This window comes from Dendrobates tinctorius, unplaced genomic scaffold (genome assembly GCF_039654945.1).
Source record: "Dendrobates tinctorius isolate UK_male_01 unplaced genomic scaffold, ASM3965494v1 ptg000155l, whole genome shotgun sequence".
Classification (NCBI taxonomy): Eukaryota; Metazoa; Chordata; class Amphibia; order Anura; family Dendrobatidae; genus Dendrobates; species Dendrobates tinctorius.
The window spans coordinates 5,229,506-5,253,516 of NW_027361822.1; the positions used below are offsets into that span (position 1 = coordinate 5,229,506).

Sequence of the window (24,011 nt, forward strand, 5' to 3'; positions counted from 1 at the left end):
TAGGACTCACCTGTTTAGCCGTATGCAAAGAGAGGGGGAGACGGTTACACAATATATGAATGCCCTACAAGAATTACACACCACCATTGTCAGAAAAGACGGGATGGGGATAGGGCCGACAGATGTCGTGCTGCGTGACTTGTTGGTGACTGGCCTGCGGGACGCCCTGACCAAGCAGATCCTGAGAGAGCGGGTGCGGGTAGACCCTCATATCACTTTTGCTGACATAGGGAGAGAGGCCCGCTCATGTGAATAGGAGCAATGTATGACAGTCCCAGTAGGGAAGGTCCAGAGTGGTGAAGCAGCAGTACAGTCGGTAATTGAACCCAATGGGTTGAAGAGATGAGAAAGGAACTGTTGAATATTCAAGGGGAGCTGGCTCAGATGAAAGAGAGAGTTGAGGCTGGTCAGTGTGCCGCCGGAAGCCAAGGCAAAGCAAACGTCCGTAACGAGGCCCGAAGGACCCGTCGACCGAGGTCTTTTGCTTGTTGTAACTGAGGAGATGAGACATATGGCTAGGGAATGTCTGCAATGGTCCAGGCCCCGGCCATGCCTCCCATTAAACTAGAGGGTTCCGAGCCTGGGGGACGATGCCCGGAGCCAGAATGGAAAGGAAAGAGTAGTGAAAGTCCCATGAATCTGGTGTCTACATGCCCGCTTGTCTGGGCTGAGTTCGATGGCCGGGCCGTGCGTTGCCTGGTGGATACCGGGTCTCAAGTGACCACGATGCCGGGAGCGTATTTCCGTCGGCACTTCCCAGAGACTCTCAGGCCCGAGTGGGGCCCAGTAGTAAAGCTGACGGCGGCAAATCTCCTGCCCATCCTGGTCGCAGAGCTGGTATGGATGCAGGTCTCCTTGTGCGGGAAGGATGTTGGATGGAGGGGTATCGTGCTGACCCAGGGAGAGGCTGGCCATGGTCATATCATTAGGCTTGGGATGAATATCCTGAAAGAATTCGGAAAACTGCTGAGTGGTGAGCCATATCACTTGTCATTAAACCAGTGGAGTCCGCACACCCCCCAGCGGTGGGTGTTCCAACAGTTTATTCGTACAGCCCGGGTGCAGGAAGTCTCTAGCCAATGGGAAACATTAGGAAAAGTGATTGTGCCAGCCTCCACTCAACTCACTTTACCACCAGGACAGACCGTACTAACCCTGCCCATCCGAGCACATGCCCCGCTGGAGGGGGTCAGAGACCAATTGGAACCTCCGGTAGTGGAACTGCCTGAAGTACTCTTGGTGGTCCGAACGCTGGCTGTGGTACGAGAAGGGACGGTGCTGGTATGGTGCGTGAATCTGACAGACCAGGAGATTGTCATCCCACATAGGGGTGAAGTCGCGCTGGTAGTGTTCAAACCATGACAGTACCCCCCTCTTAACGGGGGGCCACTGGACCCACAGGCTTGTCTGGGTATCTGGCGTGGAAAGCCCGCACCAGACGATCGGCAAGCACCGAACTGGCCGGAACCCATGACCGATCCTCCAGGAAGTACCCCTTCCAGTGTATCAGATACTGGAGTCTCCGGCGCACCCACCGGGAGTCGACAATGCGCCCTACTTCATACTCCAGCTGCCCCTCTACCAGCACTGGAGGATCATTTGATGAGGGATCCTCTCTCACCGTCCCCACAGGCTTTAACAGGGACCTGTGGAAGACATCAGAAATTTTAAAGGAGGTGGGTAGCTGCAGTCAGTAGGCTACTGGGTTAACAACCTCCACAACTTTGTATGGGCCAATAAACTTGGGGCCCAGCTTTATAGATGGTATCTTAAGCTTGATATTGTGGGTGGATAGCCACACCTTCTCCCCTACTGCAAATGCTGGACCTGACCCCCTCCTCCTGTCAGCAAACCGCTTATAGTTTTCCTGGGCCTTGGAAATATTCCTCTGAACCTCCCTCCAAAGAATTCTAAGATGTTGTGTCGCACCCTCAGCTCCAGGACAACCTGAATCCATGCGGGAAAACTCTCCAAAATGTGGGTTAAACCCATAGTTGATCTGAAAGGGAGACTTCCCAGTAGATTGACTCAGAAGACAATTGAATGCAAAATCTGCCATGGGCTATACCTCACACCAGTCCTCCTGCCTGGAAGAGGCCAAGCATCTCAGAATCTGCTCCAACGATTGGTTCGTGCGCTCCGTCTGTTCATTAGACTCTGGGTGGTAGGCAGAGGAGAAGGACAATGAAATCCCCAGCTTTTTGCAAAAAGCCCTCCAGGCTACAAACTGTACACCTCTGTCTGACACCACATTCATAGGCACTAAATGCAACCGAATTATATGCTGCATAAATAAATGGGCCAGGGTTTCAGCAGATGGTAACGCGGGGAGAGGTACAAAGTGCGCTTGTTTTGAAAACCTATCCACCACCACCCATATCACCGAGTTACCCCTGGAAGGAGGAAGATTTGTGATAAAATCCATGGACAAATGTGTCCATGGTCTATCCAGAATTGGCAAAGGTACCAACTCCCCGGCCGGCCGGACCTGAGAATTTTTAGAACGAGCGCACACCCCACATGCAGTCACAAACTTTTTAATATCTGTTACCATAGAGGGCCACCAGAAACCCCTCGCAATTGCCCCCCAGTTGCTGCAATCCCAGGGTGAGCACTCAACATAGAATCGTGAAATTCCTGCATAAGTCCGAGATGGAAACGCTCCGGTACAAACAATTTAACCGGGGGTTTACCACCTGGAGCCAGAGCCTGGGCCTCCAAAATCTCTCTCTGTAACTCAGATGAGATTTCGGCCACCACTACTCCTGGCTGAAGAATGGAGGAGGGAAGGTTCTGGAGGGGACACCGAATCAAAGCTTTGGGATAAGGTATCAGCCTTGATGTTTTTAGATCCCGGGCGGAATGTGATGGTAAACTGAAATCGAGAAAAAAAAAGTGCCCACCGAGTCTGTCTGGGGGTCAATCTCTTGGCAGACTCGATATAGGCCAAATTTTTGTGATCAGTGATGACTGTAATGGGATGAATAGCCCCCTCCAGGAAATGCCTCCATTCTTCAAAAGCCAACTTTACCGCCAACGACTCTCTATTGCCGACATCGTAATTTATCTCGGCAGAGGAAAATCCTTTAGAGAAGAAGGCGCAAGGCCTCAGATTAGTAAGGGTAGGAGGGCCCTGAGACAAAACTGCCCCCACCCCTGCTTCCGAGGCGTCAACCTCCACGATAAAAGGTCTTGACGGGTCGGGTTGTATCAATACAGGGACTGAAGAAAAGCACTTTTTTAATGTCATGAAATAATTTTTTGCAGCTACAGACCAAATTTTTACATCAGATGCCTTGAGAGTGAGGTCCGTTAGAGGTTTTACCACCTGCGAGAAGCCCTTAATAAATTTCCTATAAGTTAGCAAAGCCTAAAATAGCTTAGTTACTCACCGATAACGGTGTTTCTCAGAACCCATGACAGCACCACGGAGAGAGGGGATCCGCCCTTCAGGGACAGGAACCTACAGATAAAAAGGGCGGTACCTCTCCTCCGCCTTCAGTTGGTTACAGAGCATCAGAGGGTCTCCAGGTTAGTTAGACAACAGAAATATATGCATAACATTATAATATTGCTTATTATCAGAAGCACCGTGTCTAAACGGAAACACTCTACTAACAGTAAAACGTGCCCACCACACTCGTGAAGGGGAGGGGAATAAGCGGGTGCTGTCATGGGTTCTGAGAAACACCGTTATCGGTGAGTAACTAAGCTATTCTCCCTCACCCATGACAGCACCACGGAGAGAATTACAGAGATTGGTAGCTTAGGGAGGGACCACCGCCTGAAGGACCCTACTCCCGAAGGTCAGGTCAGACGTAGAGGCTAGATCTAATCTATAGTGCCTAAAAAAGGTCGAAGGTGATGACCAGGTGGCCGCCTTACAGATTTTTTCTATTGATACCTCAGATCTTTCAGCCCATGAGGTCACCATCACTCCTGTGGAATGGGCTCTCAACCCTTCCGGAATGGTATTTTCACTGGATGAATATGCCAGGGCAATCGCATCCCTTATGCACCTTTCCAGGGTACTCTTAGATGCTTTGAGTCCCTTCCAAGGTCCCTGAAAACACACAAGGAGAGAGCCTTCCTTCCTACATTTCTTGGTGGCCTCTAGATACTGCACTAGGCACCTCATCACGTCTAAGGTGTGGAATTTGTCTTCTCCCTTCTTTTTAGGATTTGGGCAGAATGAAGGAAGGACTACCTCTTGGGACTTATAGAAGTGTGATGACACTTTGGGTAGATATGCCAGGTCAGGCTTTAAAATGACCCTATCATCTAGAATCTTTGTGAAAGGTGGCCCTACTGATAAAGCTTGCATATCGCTCACTCTGCGAGCTGATGTTAGCGCCAAAAGAAGCACTGTTTTTAACGACAGGATTCTTAGGGATGCTGAGTGAATAGGTTCGAATGGAGGGCCTGTTAGCGTGGATAGTACAAGATTTAGATCCCATGATTGTAATCTTTGATTAGCTATCGGCCCGGATCTGGATACGGCCTTAGTAATCTGTCACCCAGGGATTACCTACCACATTATGGTTATAAAGGTGCCCAAGGCCTCTACTTGTACCTTTAATGTGTTGACCGCTAGACCCTGTTCTAGGCCCTTTTGTAGAAATTCTAGGATTTTGTCAATGTGAACCTCATCCTGAACCTTTACCTCCGAAGTGGGTAAGAATTTTTTCTCTTTTTTTTTTTTTTGTAGTGTAGTTATCAGGTTCTCTGAAATTCCTCTGTCTCTCATCAGTGCCCTCTCAAATTCCATGCTGTTAAATGGAATCTCCCTGCCTGAGGGTGTAACACTGGCCCCTGCGATAGCAGGTCCAGGAGATCTGGGAGGATCCATGGGTCGGTTAGAGAGAATATTCTTAGCCAGGAGAACCAGGTTCTTTTGGGCCAGAAGGGGGCTATTAAAATCTTTCCTGCCCCATCCTCCCTGACTTTTCTTAACACTGCTGGGATCAGCATGATCGGGGGAAAGGCATATGTTAGGCCCCATGTCCATGGGAGTATGAAGGCGTCCAGAGCTAGAGGATTCCCCCTGGGGTCTATGGAGCAGAAAGTTTCCACTTTTTGTTTCTGAAGTCGGCAAACAGATCTATGCCCGGGTCCCCCCACATTTTTACAATCTGCCGAAAAACGGATCGCTTTAGGACCCATTCCCCTTGTCATAATTGGGAGCGACTTAGAAAGTCTGCCCTTTGATTCTCCGTGCCCCGGATGTGTAGTGGTGACAGAGATAGCAGGTTTGCCTCTGCTAATTTGAGGACTCTGGAGAATGTTTCCATTAGGGCTCGGGACCTGGTTCCCCCCTGATGATTTATATATGCTATGGTGACTCGATTGTCCGAAATATGCGGACATGATGACCCCGGAGCAGGGGTAAGAAGTGTACTAATGCGTAGCCCACTGCTAAGAGCTCTCACTGGTTCGAGGAGGCTTCTAATTCTTGAACTCCCCACGTACCCTGGGCCACTTCGTTGTTCATGTGTGCTCCCCACCCTGTGGGACTGGCATATGTGGTAGCTATGTGTGTTATTTTTTGTTACCCAGGGGATCCCTTTGGAAGGGTTGTCTTGGCTTTTCCACCAGGTTAGGGAATGAGTAGTTTTTGAATTTAGGGTAATACGACCCTCTAGGTGTCCCCCTACTGCAGACTAGTTGGCTAGTACATCCCACTGTAGAACTCTCGTGTGTAACTGAGCCCATTGGACTGCTGGCAGGCAGGCGGAGCGAGAACCTAGTCGTGACATCGCTTTTCTTAATGTCATGGAGGGATTTTGGATGGCTCTTGTTACAATTTGAGCGATTTTCTCCTTCTTGCGGTCTGGGAGGCGGCACTCTTGAATGTTTGAGTCCAATATTAGACCCAAGAATTCCCGTACTCTGCTGGGCTCTGATCTTGATTTTTTAGATTCAGGAGCCAGCCCAGGCCTTGCAGAGTGCCCATCACTCTGTCCCCCTGTTCCCAGCGTTTTTGAACCAAGCTGGTTGCTATTAAAAAATAGTCCAGATACGGGATTAATATTATGTCTTGCTCCCTTATATGGGCCATCATCTCTGCCCGTGGAGCTACAGATATTCCGAATGGCAAGGCTCTATACTGGAGTTCTCTTATCTCGCCCTTTATCGAGACAGCTAACCTGAGATATTTCCTGGAGTTTTTGTGAATGGGGATGTGATAATAGGCGTCTCTGAGATCCAACACCGAGATTGGTGGTGGACCTGATTGACTCCAAAAAAATTTTTTTTTTTTTTAAATTTATAATTGTCTGAAACCTGCCGCCTGGCTTGGTCACCAGGAAAAAGAGGGGAGTAAAACCCCTTGCCCCTTCCCTGCAGGGGAACCTCCTGGAGGGCTCCTTTTTCTACCAGGCTTAGGACTTCGTTTCCTAGGGCTTTCTGCTCTTGCATACTGGATCTTAGCGGAGTCATTACATACTTTTGAGGCGGGAGGGAGAGAAGTTTATCCTTAGGCCCTCCTGGATTAGGGGGTTTACTGTCCATGGGTTGTTTGATATTCTTTTCCAGGCTGGGAGAAAAAAGGGTTAACCTTCCCCCCACCCTGAGCAAACTGTCACCTAGAGGGCTTTTTGTCTCAGGACAAGTTGCCGAGGAGGAACCCTCTATCTCTTCTCTTGTCAGCCCACTTTGCTCTCTCGGTGGTCTCCGCAAAAGAAACTTTCTATTCCGAAAGGGCCTCTTAGCTGCATTTGAGAGTGCTGCTGCTTTGGACGATAACCAGACTGAGTCTGCGGATGAGTCCGCTAGGAAGGCAGCCGCTCCCCTTATTACTGGGATAGAGTCTAGGATTTTATCGCTTGGCGTCCCGCTATGGCTGGCCTGAGGTTACCTCCAGCTAACTGCCATGCACCTTTAAGAAAGGTATCTGCCTTTTTATCTAGGGGACCCCTGAGGGTGCCCATGTCCTCAAAGGGGAGGGCAAAATTTTTTTTTTTTTTTTTTTTTTGAGGCCTTTGCGACAGCTACATCGAGCTTCGGGCCCCTTTCCTCACAGGGATATTTCCTTTTAAGGGAAGGGACCGTGGTGTTTTTCCTGTCCGGTTTATCCCATTCTTTTTGATTAGACCCCGCACATTTTCATTTAGCGGGAACACTCTCCGCGCCTTTTCTGGCCCAGTCCCCCGAACATTATGTCCTGGACTGTTTTATCCGGCCTAGGGTCCAGCACCCCCATGGTAGACGTTACCGCTTTCACTAGTTTGTCCACCTCGTCTAGGGGGAAGCAGTGACGCCCCTCTGTTTCCTCGTCTGAGAATGAGGAACTGGAATCTGAGGGTTTTGACGTGATTTCTCCCGATGTCGAGGAATCTGACTGGGAAATCACTATTGTGTCTTTCTTTTTTTTTTTTTTTTTGATTTGTCCCTATGCTTAAGGGATATAAGGGCACTCTGACCTCCAATTTAATCGCAGCTTTTAGGTCAGAGGCCAAATCCGGAGTTTCCTAACAGAGGATTTCTTTTGTACATGGTTCCGTTTTTTTTTTTTTTTTTTTCGCACTCGATGTTTTCTTTGCTTTGGCTTTTGCCCCCGGTGGTCACTGGGGTTATAGCAGTTTTTGGCCCCTGATCATTTGACCATTCCCTTTTCCCATGGGGTCACATGGTCTAGGCAGGTGTTGGTGATAGCGTCTTGTGAAGCCACTGCAGAAACCTGGTGGAGTTACCAGCTGGCTTGAAGCCACTGCTGAAACTGGTGTTGAACTCTGGCTGCCTGGTGTCCGCAGCAGAGTGAGATGGTGAAGGTGGCAGCTGGCTCTGAGGTGTAGAACCACTCTCTCAAGAAATAGGTAGGGGACTAGCACAAGTGGGGCACCCCTTTTCTTTTCCCCTTCTTTCCCTAGTAAGGGAAATGGAACTTTTAATACAATGGTGAACATTCACGAAGATCACTCACCCAAAGGTATGCGGCTGCAGGTATCGATTCGGGAGATGGAGTCAGGTCCTGAATAGGCTGCACTCCTGGTGGCGATTTGCTCCTTGCAGCTGACGTGCTATGCTGCGTGGAGTGACTACTGGAACGACCATCTGTACTGCGTTCTTTTGACGATGATTGTGGTGGTGGTGCTGCTGCTGCTAAAGCTGCTGCCTGGCTTGCTGCTCCTGTTGCTGGTCACTATCCCCTTCAGGATCGCCTCCAGCCTGGAGCGCTTGTGCAGCCACCATTTTAAAATTTCCCGGCTGGCGTCACCGCTCCCATCCTGCACCGCGGTCCCCGGGAGAGCGCTCCTGCGCATGCGCCGGTTCTAGGGACCCGGAAGCCGGCTTCTACTTCCGGGGCGGCCGCCATCTTGGTACACCTCTGTAACCCGGCGCCGCCCGCATGTTTACCGGGTCCCCACGAGCCCCGACTTCCTCTCCGGAGCGGCGGCTCCGGCGTCACTCCCGCCCGCTCACCCGGCAGCCCGCATGGGCCCCAGCAGTGGCGGCTTCGGGCACCGCACCTTCCCGAGGCAGGGGCCTTCCCGCTGCCACCACCGGTCAGGCCGGCCCCGGATCCTGGACACACGAAAGGTACCGTCCTGTGGGTCCCTCCGTCAGGGACAGGAACCCAACTGAAGGCGGAGGAGAGGTACCGCCCTTTTTATCTGTAGGTTCCTGTCCCTGAAGGGCGGATCCCCTCTCTCCGTGGTGCTGTCATGGGTGAGGGAGAAATTGCTGCAACCCTTTCAAGTCATGAGGCTGCACCCAATCTGTAACGGCCTGGACCTTCTTAGGATCCATGCGAAACCCCTCCCCCCAACACAATCAACCCCAGAAAGGATACTTCTTGCATGAAAAATGAGCATTTTTCCAACTTGGCATAAAAATGATTCTCCCTCAGTCTCGGGAGAACCATCCGCAAATGGTGCAAGTGAGATTGAGTGTCCACCGAGTACACCAGAATGTCATCCAAATAGATGACCACAAAACGACCAATTAAATCAGAGAAAATTACATTAATAAAATTCTGAAAAACAGCAGGAGCGTTGGTGAGACCAAAGGGCATAACCAAGTTTTCGAACAGCCCTTCAGTCGTCAGGAATGCTGTTATCCATTCGTCCCCTTCCCGGACTCTTATAAGGTTGTATGCCCCACGTAAATCCAGTTTAGAGAACCACTTGGCCCCGGTGAGTTGTTACATAGATCAGGAATTAGGGGGAGAGGGTAAGTATTTTTCACAGTAATTTTGTTTAATTCCCGAAAGTCGAGGCACGGCCGCAAACCAACATCTTTTTTCTTAACAATAACGAAGTCTGCTGCCACAGAAATAGAAGGCCTAATATGCCCTTTGTGGAGACTCTCGGTAATGTACTCCTTCATGGCTAGACGTTCGGGCCCAGACAAATTGAACAGGTGAGCCTTGGGTAACTTGGCTCCAGGGACTAGATTAATGGCACAATCAAAGGGTCTATGTGTTGGTAGCGCTTCAGCCTCACTTTCAGAAAATACGTCTTCAAAATCTTTCAGGTACTCCGGAATACCTTCCAGATCGACAGACGACACTGACACAGATTTTACTGGGGTCACAAGAGTTGTCAAGTTACAACATAGACCGTTAGCCATACAACCCCACTGAATGATCTCCCCCGTGACCCAGTCAATAGTAGGATTGTGACGTTGAAGCCAAGGCATACCCAGTACCAGTCCAGCCGGCAGATTATTTAGAACAAAACACCTTAATTTTTCCATGTAAGTGGAACCCACTTTCAACGAAAAGGTATCAGTCATGAAATAAATTCCCTCCTGGGTGATAGAAGAATCAATTGCCACAATTTTAACAGGATCTTTTAACCTGACTGTCCCTATCTGATGAAAAGTCACAACTTTGGCATCGATCAGATTAATAGAAGAACCACAGTTAACAAAAGGCGGTAGTCCCAACCGGAGCGCCTATAAGTTCTAGCTCCACCGGAAGCAGATTTTTAGTAAGTGAGGAAACGGGTACCTGGGAGTCTGAGCAACCTCCTCGATTGTTACCCAGACTCAGTTGTTTTCCTGACGGCTTCACTGAAGAAGGGCAAGAAGGACAGTTCCTTCTCCAATGTCCAGAGGATCCACAGTAAAAGCACAATTGGTTGTTTCTATGGTGTCTCCTCTCTTTTTCCTCCAATGACGTGGCACCAACCTCCATGGGCTCAGGACTAGATGCAGAGTCTCTCAGATTGGAGAATAAAGGGGTCTCCTGCAGCATGACCCCTCTTGCCCGCAGCCTACGGTCCATGCGGACAGCCTAGATCATAGCGTCCTCCAAAGAATCCGGTGGAGGATGAAGGGCTAGGGCATCTTTCAAACGTTTGGACAGGCCTATACAGAACAAACCCCGGAGGGCAGCATTATCCCAGGAGACCTCCGCTGCCCAGCGTCTGAACTCTGAGCAGAACCATTCAGCAGAGTGCCTCCCCTGTGTCACACTCATCAACATATCCTCTGCCAGATGCACTCTATCAGGCTTATCATAAATGTGCCCCAGAGCCTCAAAGAACAAATTCACAGACATACGTTCAGGAGCAGAGGAAGAGAGAGAGAAAGCCCATGCCTGTGGAGCCCCCCGAAGTAGGGAAATGACGACCCCCACCCTCTGGAACTCATCCCCGGAGGAGCGGGGCCTCAGAGAAAAAAAAGCTTGCATCCTTCTCTGAAAGACCTGAACTCCCTTTTATCCCCTGAGAAAAGGTCTGGAAATTTGACCGGAGATTCGGGGGATGCCAATGACACATCTCTATCCCCAGCACTAGGAGCCCCTGCAGTGACAGCCCCCTGCACAGTATCCACCAACTGTTGCTGGGTATGGGCCATCATGCGTTGTTTCACATTAAGTTTGTGAAACATTTGGATCAGGTGCTTGACCTGATCAGCCAAAGCTTGTATGGGATCCATGAGGATAACACACTTTTTTTTTTTTGCTTCAGCGGAAGAGAAAAAAAAAAACTGAAATGGTCAGCTATAATGTCAGGAACACCACATTGCACTTGCTCACTGAGCCAGTGCGCGTGTCCTGAGTACAAAGACTGTGCACAAAGATACCTGCGGAGCGGGGTCTCAGTGGTGACAATGCATGCTCCAAGCTCACAGGACCTGAAGCATGTGACTGCTGGGGGCGTGGCCTCAGCGCCACAGAGCCAGGAGCTGTAGGGAATCTCCTAGAAAGGTAACTACTGGACAATGTAACCAAGGGGCATAGACAGAGACAGAAGCCAGATCAAGCCGGGTCAAAGCACGAGATGGCAATACAGTACCAAAGGGTTAGACAGAATGGATAGTCAGGACTGTTGTGAGTTCATTTTCCCCTTCACCGTCGATGTCTGATGAACTCCCTCTTCTGGTGAAGGAAGGTAGTGAGGCTGATTACCAAACACCTGATCTGGTAGATGATGACTGGGTAACAGGAAATTCTGACTGGATATAAGGCAGCCGACGCCCTTCTGAGTCGCTGGTGATTTCTCTGCTGGATTCTTGGAAACCAGTATGATTCCTGCTTCCCAAAGATAAGTTTTTGCTCTGCTATTGAACTTATTAGTTTTGTTTTGTTTACCTTGTTTTTTGGAGTTCAGCCATCCCCGGTCGGGGGTGTGCTGGGTTCCATTTTTGTCTCTGATCAGTTTGTCTCTTTGCTCTGTCTTCAGAATTTACCTGAGTGCTGATAGTCTTTTTGAAGTCCTAGCGACTTCAGGGCCTGTTTTTCCTATCAGACGGTTGGGACATTTTTTGGTAGGGTTTTTTACGGATTGCAGACAGCAGCTTTTCTATCCTGTCCTTTTTAGTTAGCTTGGGCCCCATCGTTTGCTCAACCTATCTTTCTATCTGTGTTAGTGTTTTCATCTTGCTTCACCGTCATTATTTGTTGGGGGCTGCCTATTGCTTTGGGGTCTGCTCTGGGGCAGTTTAGATTTCCCCTTTCTTTCTTTAGGCTTATTTAGTTCTCCGGCTATGATCGAGGGGTCTAGGGCATCGTAGGAATCCCCCACGGCTACTGTTAATTGTTGTGGATAGGATCAGGGGTCTGCAATCCGATAGCTACCAATCTCTCCGGTTTTCTGGACTTAGCTTGTATTTTTGTTTTTTCCTCGTTCGGTGACTCCTTCATAACACAGGACATAGCAATAGATCAGAAAACCAGAACGGGCAATAGACGGTACAATAGGGACAAACTGTAACGGAGTAACGATAGCCAAGCCAGGTCAGAACCGGAAAAGATAATAGTGCCAAAACGAGAAATGGAGTACAGAGTGAGGGAACGGACCGGGTCATACACGGAAGCAAACAAGCAATGCAGAATACACGCACACCAGGGGTCAGACACACCAGAACAACAGTATAGCTGACAGAGAACCCTGGTAAAGAGTGAGTATAAATACCCCTCCCAGATCCAGAAAGAGGCCACGAACACTTAACCCTGTGAGTGCAGGGCAAGAACCCTGTTCAAACCATGACAGCGGCTAGTTTAGTCGCCGCGCTGCAGTCAGTAGCAGTTGGGGCGTTCGCGGTAGCGACGCCGCACGCACAGTAGGTCAAAACGGACTTTGACCCAGAGTCTAGGGCCTAGTCCTGTGAACGATTACCGTGTGTGCACACCGCCGAGTCCTGTGAGGTCAACAGGCTCGGCATTCATGTCTATGCTTAAAGCGTCTCTGTGATTCAACAGAGTACGCTCCGCGCACAATGGGTGACGTTCAAGCCGCGTGCGTTATACCGCCATATAGCGCGTCTGCCATTAGCTAGCAGCGGTGTAACACCTACTGCACGGTGGACCCCGGGCGGCGAACGCACTTATTATTATTTATTTATTTAGTGTGTTCCGCCGTCCCTAACATTATACTAGCGCCAGGGTCTGGCTAGTAATCGCGGACCTGCAGCAGCTACAGCGGTACATTCGGCAGCTGGAGAGCAGGTTGGCGGCTATTGAGAGCTCCACCTCAGCTGCGAATGCAACAGTGGCCGCTGCTCAGGCAGTCACAGATGCTGTCTCACGCGTGTCCACACCCATGCCTATGCCGACAATAACCCGCCTCCCAATAAGTTTTCCGGTGACAGCACCGCCTGCAGGGGTTTCGTGAGTCAGTGCTCTATCCAGCTTGAGTTACTGGCCACGCGATTTTCTACAGAGCGGGCTAAGGTGGGGTTTATTGTTTCTCTCCTATCAGGCAGGGCGTTAGAGTGGGCTACGCCATTGTGGGAGCGTGATGACCCCGTGGTTCAGGGCGCTGCTCAGTTCCTCACGGCCCTGAAGCCGGTCTTTCTGGGACCACGGTTCACGCACGACACCTCTCTCCAATTATTGGCCCTAACACAGGGGTCTCTCTCGGTCAGCCATTATGCCGTCCGATTCCGGACATTGGCTTCTGAACTGGAGTGGCCTGATAAAGCACTCGTCGCTGTGTTTTGGAGAGGGTTAGTGGAGCATGTCAAAGATGCTCTAGCAACCAGAGAGGTCCCCACAAGTCTGGAGGAATTGATTGCCATCTCCACCTGCATTGATCTCCGGTTTATGGAGCGCGGGCTGGAACGTGCGCAATCCAGACGAAGGGTTAACTTGGCTCCCACCTTCTCCGAGCCGTTAAGATTTCCCGCTCAGGAGCTTACACCTTCTGAACCTATGGAGGTGTCTCGTGCCGGCCTCAAGTCACGTCCGGTGCGAAGCTCCGCACGTTACCAGTGCCGGCAGTTTGGTCATTCGGCTAGCACGTGTCCTCTGCGGTCGAAAAAACGATCACGTCCAGTGGTCGCAGGTGGTGGTCTAACTAATATGGTCTAACCCTTTTCTCCCAAACCAGTATTCCGAGGGACCTTAGATAGCGGGGCTTCCACCTGGGAGGTAGAGGTCACGGTGGATTCTGGGGCAGAAGGGAACTTTATGTCCTCGACCTTCGCCCTAAAGCACGCTATTCCTCTATTGTTACTGCCCCAACCCCTGACCATCAGGGTGGTTAATGGTGCACATTTACCATCTCAGGTGACCCACCAGAGAGCACCACTCGGTCTCTCAATCTCACCGTCCCACCGTGAGATTTTATCCTTGTTCATTTTGCCTGATGGCATCGACCAGGTGCTTCTCGGTGTTCCCTGGCTCCGTTGCCATTCCCCTCATATTGATTGGGCTTCGGGGAATATACTGGGTTGGAGAAAGGACTGTGAGGGAAGGTGCCTGAGGGGCTGTGTTCAGGTAGCTTCCACTGAAGTACCTGCGAATCTCTCTGCGCTTCCCAAACCGTACCATCAGTACGCGGACGTCTTCTCTAAAAAATCTGCGGAGACGCTTCCGCCGCACCGTCCTTACGATTGTCTGATAGATCTATTGCCAGGCACGGAACCTCCTAGAGGCTGCGTGTATCCGCTATCACTCCCCGAGAAGGAGGCTATGTCTCAATATATCTGGGAGAACCTGGCAATAGGTTTTATCAGAAAGTCGGTGTCGTCGGCTGGTGCAGGGTTCTTCTTCGTGCAGAAGAGCGGAGAGTTACGTCCCTGCATTGATTACAGAGGTCTCAACGCCTAACGGTTAAAAATAAGTACCCTCTTCTGTTGATCTCCGAGTTATTTGACAGGTGCGAGGGGCCCGGATCTTTACAAAATTAGATCTACGGGGGGTGTACAACCTGATCCGCATTCGCAAAGGAGACGAGTGGAAGACAGCATTTAACACCAGGGACGGCCATTATGAATATCTGGTCTTGCCCTTCGGCCTCTGTAATGCGCCTGTCTTCCAGGATTTTGTTAACGACGTCTTCCGCGATATGCTCACTACCTCGGTGGTGGTCTAGCTGGATGACATCCTCATCTTTTCACCAGATTTGACCTCCCACCAGAGAGACGTCTGCAGGGTCTTCGACTGTCTGCGGGAAAACTCTCTTTTCGCCAAACTGGAGAAGTGCCAGTTTGAGCAGGAGTCCTTGCCGCTCCTGGGCTACATCATCTCGGCCCAGGGGTTGGCTATGAATCTGGCCAAATTGCAAGCGGTAATGGACTGGCAGGAACCACATTGGCTCAAAGCAAAGCAGCGCTTTTTGGGGTTCGTCAACTATTATCGCCAGTTCATCCCCCACTTCTCCACACTGGTAGCTCCTCTGGTTGCTCTCACAAAGAAAGGAGCTAATCCTAAGGCTTGGTCTGAACAAGTCTTCAAGGCCTTCTCGTCTCTAAAATCCCATTTTGCTGGCACTCCCATCTTACACCGTCCTGATGTGGATGAACCTTTTATCCTAGAGGTAGATGCTTCTTCCGTCGGTGCAGGAGCAGTCCTTTTCCAGAAGGATGCTCAAGGTCGGAAGCATCTCTGCTTCTTCTTCTCTAAGACCTTCTCACCGGCGGAGAAGAACTACTCCATCGGGGACAGGGAGCTGCTGGCAATGAAGTTGGCCTTTTCTGAGTGGAGACATCTCCTGGAGGGAGCCCAGTTTCCCTTCCAGGTGTATATGGACCATAAAAATCTGGTCTATTTACAAACGGCCCAGCGCTTGAACTCTCGTCAAGCTAGGTGGTCGCTCTTCTTCTCCCGCTTCCGCTTGCACTCTCTGGAGAGAAGAAAGTCTGTGCGGATGCTCTCTTGCGCTCAGTGGTTTCAGCGGAGGAAGAGGAGGCTGAGCCTCAGCTAATTCTCCCTACTGAGAGTTTTAGGACCGTGGCTCCAGTTGCTCTCGAGTCAGTGCCGCCGAGCAAGACCTTTGTCTCTCCACAGCTATGGCCGGAGGTTCTCGCGTGAGCACACAAGTTCAGGGTGGGTGGTCACTTCGGCAATAAGCGGACCACAGAACTCCTGGCAAGGTCTTATTGGTGGCCGCACATGGTTCGAGACATGAAGGAATACATACAGGCATACGTCTCATGTGCGCGGAACAGGTCCTCTAGACAGAGGCCGGCTGGGTTATTGTATCCTCTGCCGGTGGCAGACAGACCTTGGGAGATGGTTGGCATGGATTTTGTGGTTGGCCTGCCCAAGTCTGGTGCCAGTACGGTCATCTGGGTAGTCACTGACCATTTTTCTAAAATGGTGCATCTGGTGCCACACGCGCGGTCGCCTTCCGCTTGTGGTCTTGCCACACTGTTCATAAAACATGTATTCCGTTTGCATGGCATGCCGGACAAAATTGTCAGTGACCGAGGTCCCCAATTCGCGCCCCGGTTTTGGAGGGAGCTCTGCAACCTACTCAGCATTGAGCTAAACCTGTCCTCTGCTTATCACCCCGAGACGAACGGGTTGGTTGAGAGAGCCAATCAAACCTTGGTCACGTACCTGCTGCATTTTGTCTCTGCCAGGCAGGTTGACTGGGCATCCTTGCTACCATGGGCTGAATTTGCCCTGAATAATGCAGTGGCTGATTCCACTGGTCAGACGCCGTTCTGTTATGATGAGTCACCGAAGGAGGAAAAAACAAAATACCAGCTAAGTCCAGAAAAACCAAAGAGGTTGGCAGCTATCGGATTGCAGACCTCTGAACCTATCCACAACAACTAGCAGTAGCCGTGGGGGGTTCCTACGGTGCCCTAGACCCCTCGATCACAGCCGGAGAGCTACATAGCCTAAAGACAGAAAGGGGAAAAACTAAATTACCCCAGAGCAGACCCCAAAGCAATAGGCAGCCCCAACATATAATGACGGTGAAGCAAGATGAAAACACTAACACAGATAGAAAGATAGGTTGAGCAAATGATGGGGCCCAAGCTAACTACATAGGACAGGATAGGAAAGCTGCCGTCTGCCTTCCGCAAAAACCCTATCAAAATGAGCCAACCGACTGATAGGAAAAACAGGCCCTGAAGTCGCTAGGTTTCAAAAGACTATATCAGCACTCAGGTATATTCTGAAGACAGACCAAAAGATCAACAGATCAGAGACAAAAATGGAATTCAGCTCACCCCCGGCCGGGGATGGCAGAACTCCCAAAAAACAAGGCAAAACAAAAACAAAACTGAAGAGTACAAAGCAGAGCAGGAAAACTTAGCTTTGAGATGCAGGAATCAGACTGGTCTCCAAGAATCCAGCAGGAAAATCACCAGCCAGGAAGAAGGGCGTCGGCAGCCTTATATCCAGTCCTCAATTCCAGCCACCCAGTTATCATCTAGCTGCCCAGGTGTTTGGTAATCAGTCTCACTACCTTCCTTCACCAGAGGAGGGAGTTCATCAGACCTCAATGGTGAAGGGAAAAATGAACTCACAACACCGTTCCTTCTTAATTACGGCCAGCATCCACGCGTCCCTGTCCCGATGCCAGTATCCTCCACTAATTCCAGGGTGGCAGACTGGGCTCGCGACATTTGGGATCGCACCCAGGATGCTATTCGAGCCTCTAAAGAAAGAATGTGGGCGTCAGCCGACACACATTGGCTTCCCGCTCCAACCTTTTCCCCTGGCGACTTGGTGTGGCTCTCTGCTCGAAATATCAAGCTGCGGGCCGAGTCTACCAAGTTCGTGCCGCGATACATCAGACCTTTTAAGGTTCTTGAGCGAATCAGCTCGGTGGTCTACCGCCTGGCTCTTCCACCACATTTGGCCATCTCTGACGTCTTCCACGTGTCCCTTCTCAAACCTGTTCACGTGGCCCAGTTCTCCGAGTCATCTGCTGGCTCATCAGACTTGTCTTCGGATGAGTTTGAGGTTAATGCCATTGTGGGACGCAGGATTGTGCGCGGCAAAATTTTTTATTTGGTGGACTTGAAGGGTCATGGTCCAGAGGCCCGGACCTGGGAGCCAGTGGAGAACATCCATGCTCCACTCCTGATCGCGGCCTTTGAGCATAGCGAGGCTCAGAGGGGGGGGCCCTAGGAGGGGGGGTAATGTTAGGCATCGGGTTCCTGTAGCTGCACAGCAGGAGTCCAGAGCCATGCAGCCAGCGGTCTCCCATTCTCCTCCGACCTCTCAGGGACCTGCACAGCAATCTCGGCGACCCAGACGCCCTGCTCAGACCAGTTCTCTGGGTCTGGTTGTTGCTGCCACCTCTGGACCAGCAATAGTAGCGCAGCCTGCTCTGCAGCAAGCCACTCCAGAGGCTAAGTCCTCTCATCGCACTACTGGGCATGCTCACGAGACGATCTCCCAGTGGAGATCGGGAGTCACGTGCTCAGGTCCTTCTCCTGATCTGATTGGTCCATCTCAGAGATCTGGAAGGTCCCAGAAGCGCACGGCTATAAAAGGCCCGCATGGCCGCTCGGCCATGCGCTAGTATAGACACTAGATGCTAACTGTGTGTATGATGATGGATGTATGGACTTGCAAATGACTCATTATGATTCCCCTCCCTCTATTACGTATGTGGACAGGGAACTAGTGTTAGAGTCAGCGCCAGTCAGTGGCACGTTACAGGCCACGGTCTCCATCTTCACAGTGCTAGCATCTGATGGTGCGCCTGTCCGGGCATTGTCATATTGCGGCTAGCTTAGTCGCTGCGCTGCAGTCAGCAGCAGTTGGGGTGTTCGCGGTAGCGACGCCGCACGCACAGTAGGTCAAGACGGACTTTAACCCAGAGTCTAGGGCCTAGTCCTGTGACCGATTACCGTGTGTGCACACCGCCGAGTCCTGTGAGGTCAACAGGCTCGGTATTCATGTCTATGTTTAAAGCGTCTGTGATTCAATAGAGTACGCTCCGCGCACAATGGGTGATGTTCAACCCGCGTGCGTTATACCGCCATATAGGGCATCTGCCATTAACTAGCAGTGATGTAACACCTACTGCACGGTGGACCCCGGGCGGCGAATGCACTTATTATTTAGTGCGTTCCGCCGTCCCTAACAGGTAGTGAGCATGCCCAAAGAGGTCATACCGCCCCAGGTCATACAGTTGGCGGTGAATAAGGAAGACCCATGGTCGGTGAAAGTCACCACCTCTCCGATGGCCGAACCTCAATATATCCAAGAGGGTCTGCGCATCTTGGAACAGACACGCGCTGAACTGTCCAAACTCACGCCCACCCAAGCGCACCAAGTAGAAGCGTTACTGGGGCAATATCAGTCCGTTTATGCGAATCATGAAGATGACCGGCTGCACCATGTCAATCACTCACGAGATACCAACGGGAAATACAGCACCCATTCAAGAGCGCTTCCGGCAGATTCCCCCCGAGTTATATCAGGAAATGAGAGAAATGCTCTGTCAGATGCTGCAGGCGGGTGTCATTAGGGAGAGCCATAGTCCGTGAGCAGCTCCCATTGTGTTGGTGCGGAAGGATGTGTCATTGAGGTTCTGTGTAGACTACCGCAAGCTTAACGCCTGTACTGTACGGGATTTGTACCCTCTGCCCCGGATTGAGGAATCTCTGTCCGCATTGGGAAAGGCCAAATTCTTCTCGACGCTGGATCTCGCCAGTAGCTACTGGCAAGTGCCCATCTCAGAAAAGGATCGGGCAAAAAACGGCCTTTATACTTCCCATGGGCCTCTTTGAATTCAACAGAATGCCGATCGGCATGGCCAATGCCCCCAGTACGTTCCAACGACTGATGGAGATGTGTCTAGGTGATTTAAACTTAGAGGCCACGCTCATCTTTCTGGATGACATCATTGTATACGCTGCCCCATTTGAAGATCATCTACGGAGACTGAAGCAAGCGTTGAGCCATTTACAGAAGTACTGTATGGGCTAAAAGTGAAACCCCAAAAATGTCACTTGTTCTGGACTCAGAGTACCTTGGTCATGTCGTTTCCACCAAGGGAGTGAAGCCATCACAGGAGAAAATTGTGATGATTAGAGACTGGCCGACTCCGGAGAATGTAAAGGATGTTCAGGCGTTCCTGGGATTGACGGGGTACTACCGTCGCTTCCTGAAGAATTCTGCCTGGGTGGTGCAACAGTTACTCAAACTCTTAAACAGGGTACCCCCAAATGCCAAGGGTCGATCCATCCGTTGGGAGGAAAGGCAATAGAAGGCGTTTTGTGACCAAGAGGATGCTGACCGAGGCTCAGGTACTGGTTTATGCAGACTTCTCTATACCGTTCATTCTCCACACTGACAGCAGCTTGCACGGACTTGGGGCTGTGTTGCCGCAGGTGCAGGATGGAAGAGAAATGGTGGTCGCCTATGCTAGCCGGTCCCTTCACGATTACGAACGCAACACGGATAACTAACAGTTCCTTCAAGCTGGAGTTACTGGCGTTGGTGTGGGCCATGATGGAGAGATTTGCATAATACCTGTCCGGCTCGGAGGTGCTGGTGCGCACTGATAACAACCCGTTAGCGCATCAGGGGAATGCAAAGCTAGGGGCCTTGGAACAAATCTGGGTGGCCCAGATGGCAAAGTTCTGGTACAGAATCGCCTATAAAAGGGGGGGGCGGAGAACACTCACGCTAACGCCCTATCCAGAGAAGGAATGCACCACCAGTAAAGAGTAAAGATGAGATGCTAGAGGAAGAGAAGGTTCCTCGGTTCTAAAGGACCATTGGTACGGTGGCGGCCATGCTGGACCAAATACAGACCTCCCATCATGAAGGAGTGTTGGGAAAACCTCGGGATGAGTGGGTTTAGTTACAGCACGAAGATCGTGAACTTGCTCTGTTCAGACACTGGGTGATACTGAAGAAGCTGCCTAGTCCAGAACAGTGGAGTGCTCTGACTCCAGAAGCATTGAAAATACTCCGACAGTGGGACCACCCTCAGATGAGAAACGGGCTGTTATATCGGAAGGTTCAACTACAGAGGGAACTTGGAGCTTCCTGGCAGGTAATGTGTCATGAATAGGTCATCGAGGAGGATGGCAGGAATAGGCTAGGCCACCAGGAAACCAGAAAGGTTGGTAACTTAGCGGATTGCAGACCCCTGATCTTAACAACACAACTAGCAGTAGCCGTGGGGCGTACCTACGATGCCCTAGACGCCTCGGTACAGCCGGAGAACTAACTAAGCTTAAAGCAAGAAAGGTGAAATCTAAACTGCCCCGGAGTAGAACCCCAAAGAAATATCCCCCAAACATATAATGTCGGTGAGACAAGATGAGGCACAAACGCAGGCAGAAAATAGACTGAGCAAATGATGGGGCCCAAACTGTCTAGATAGGATAGGAAAGACAGTCTGCAATCACGCAAAAACCCTAAAAAATCCAACACGTCTGATGTACAAAAAGCACTGAGGTCTCACGACCTCTTCCCCACTATATCAGCATTCTGGCGTGAACTGGCAGTAAAGCAAAAGAGGCTAATATAACAGGGGACTGAACATACTGACACAAGCTGTAACATATGGAGCGGGGTCCAGCACTGCCCAAGCAGGGAGTACCGCTGAACCCTCACAGCAAAGCAGAAAGATGCAAAACCAGATCAGATGCAAAGGATTAGCAAATGAACTTAACTGAAAAATGCAGCATCAGGCAGGAGACAGCAGACCTCAAAATGCACAGGAAGAAACTAATCACCAGCAGCAACTGAGGGAAGCCTGCTCACTTATATCCTCCCAGTCAGTAACCCCTGATTTCCAATCATCGTCATCAGGTGGCAGACTTCTCTCAACCCGGCCTGCTCCACTACCCACAGTAACCACCAGAGGGATCCCTGACTCAGAAGTCAGATCAAGAGAATTCACAACAGTAGTGATTCCAGAGACGGTGCTGTGTGCCTTGGCCACTAAGGCTCATGAAAAGGGGGCTCACTTCGATCTTGAAAAAACATTCCAGTGACTACAACGGTTCGTTTACCACCCACGGCTAAGAGCAGCGAGGAAGCTTGTAGACTATCGGGCCTGTGAGTTGGCCAAGTCCCCGGAACAAAGAGCTCCTATGCAGACGATAGTGACCTCAGCTCCCCTGGAATTGTTGACCATCGGGCCAGCCCACCAAGGATACGACCTCTGTTTAGTGATGGTAGATCATTTCACGATGTTTTCGGTAGTGACGCCCACCTTGGACCATATGGCTGAGTCCGCTGCGTACGCCATCTGTAACATTTCATTCAGGTGTATGGATGCCCACAGTCGATCCATTCAGATTAAGGAGCTTGTTTCTTTGGAAAAGTAATGGATGAATTACAGCGGATCTATCAGTTAGACAGGTCACACACCACACCATCCTCCGGGAAACGGGGCCTGTGAGCGATTTAACCGTACTCTAATCCAGGTGCTGAGAACCCTGGAAGATGATAGGAAGGCTAGGTGGCCAAAATATGTCTCTGAGCTTGTGTGGATCTACAACAATCGAGTCCCTCAAACCACCGGTTACAAACCTTACGCCTTGTTGTTCGGCTGAACAGGAGAAGTCACGGAACTGGATCCAGGAGAGGACTACCCACGGACGGGGGTGTCTACCTGGGTCTGAGAACATCGCCACCATCTACAGACCTTGCATCGTTTGGTTCAGACATGGCTCCGGGAACTGGAGCACCCTGAGAAGCTTCCTCTGCGGGGGACAGATCTTCAGGTTCATGATCGAGTGTTGGTGTGGGAGAAATGTACTCATGACAAACTTGAAAATCGGTGAGAGAGTAGGCCATACAGAGTGAAGCGTCGGATCGGTATGGAAGGGCCCGTATACGAGATTTATCCAGAAGGGGGAGAGAATGATCCACAGGGGTATTTTCCATCCGTGCCTGTCCGAGGACCCCATACAAAGGGAAGAAACACCCTGTGGTTCCTTAAGAGGTGCCTCCTGTGGCCGTGGAGGATGAAGAATAAGAAGGTGTTGAACAGCCATCTGAAAATTCGCCTGTAGATCGGGGCCCTGAGACTCCAGAAGAAAACATCACGGAAAGTGCAGATTCAACTTTGCCTCCGCTGGAAGACTCCACTATTCCTTCCAATCTACGTTGCTCCGAATGCACAACGGCTGGACAACCCCCCAATTGGTGCAATCAGGATCAGTTTATTTGATGGCAAACAGCTAAAACAGTTAAAAAATGCCAACAATGCTCAAAATGCCTCGCCCGTGGAATGGCGAGTGAAAAGAGAGGGGGGTGTAAGAAAATGAGCAGAGACAGAGTCAGCGGTTTCTGGTGCCCTTCAAGGCCGGAACTACCTGAACTGTCACTACTGTTGCCAGGGGAGGCTTCTTCTGGGAGGGATGAACCTTCTCGCTGGACAGCAGAGGGCGCGGGGTATATAAGAAGGATTGAGTGCAGGCACGGGTCAGACTTGGGGGGAAAGCGATAGGAGAAGGTTGACTCCCTCTCTGCTTCTCCGGCTGACAACTCCACGCCACTCATCCCTCAGCGTGCTAACTATAAGATTGACTTTGATGCTACTGCGGTATCGTCTGACCCTGTTCTTCTGGACAGCTCTGTGCTGTCTGTGGTAATGGATAAGCTGCCTACAGACTACCCCAAAGGATCGCCCACTGCCGCGGTCTGTGATCGTGCCGACGGCTCGTGTTTGGAGCCATTCCTGAGAAATCAAAATAAAGGACTGTTTCCACGTTCCAGCGCACTCAAACCAAGCAGGACCAGATCCATCAGCACCGTTGGGAGACAGAGATTCTCATTCCTCCGTAGCAGAACTAGAGATTTTGTCCACGATTTGTTTCGCCGTTGTGAGATTTTCCAGCCTTTCCCCTGCAAGAACTACAAGCAATAAGTTACCTTGTTTTTGTATATCTTATTTTTGAGCATTGTGTTTGTGTGTAATTCTCGCCGCTGCCGCACTATTCCTGCCTCCCTGCGTGGAGTATTACTTGTTAATTGCCTGTTCAGTAAATCCTGTTATCCCCTTCTCTTCCTCTGGCTCTTCACTGCATCCAATGAACCTTACTCATTTTACATCTTTACAGAGTAAATGTCATGATACTTATTGTATGTAACTGTCAAGTCCTGATAAATTAACCGCAATTCCCATAACCAATATTCTATATAAACTGACCATTAACGACATAATTCATACAGATAACAGCATTGTCACCATATCCATATATTCACAGAATATAACTGTAAAGTCCTGATACACAAACCATAATTCCCAACGCGTTTCTCCCCTATTATAGGGGTTAATCAGGAAAAAGGTTTTTACACTGAAAAAAAGAGGTCCCATTGGAAGCTTAATAATTTAAAATTTCTCTCAGTGGTCCTGCATCTTTTTCCCCCATGTCTCAAATGCGCTCCATGATGT

The 24,011-nt window shown here is 50.4% G+C and overlaps 1 protein-coding gene and 1 long non-coding RNA gene across 2 annotated transcripts in view; both read right to left on the minus strand.

Annotated features, from left to right (window-relative positions):
* The window catches only part of LOC141051169 (uncharacterized), an 872,784-nt gene that overhangs the window by 192,994 nt on the left and 655,779 nt on the right, over positions 1-24,011 (minus strand). The gene's annotated exons all lie outside the window — the stretch shown is intronic.
* On the minus strand, positions 4,720-8,679 carry LOC141051004 (uncharacterized). Its single transcript, XR_012220566.1, has 2 exons — positions 7,719-8,679; positions 4,720-7,678 (listed from the first exon to the last, which is right to left on the minus strand). It is a non-coding gene; the product is annotated as an uncharacterized lncRNA (long non-coding RNA).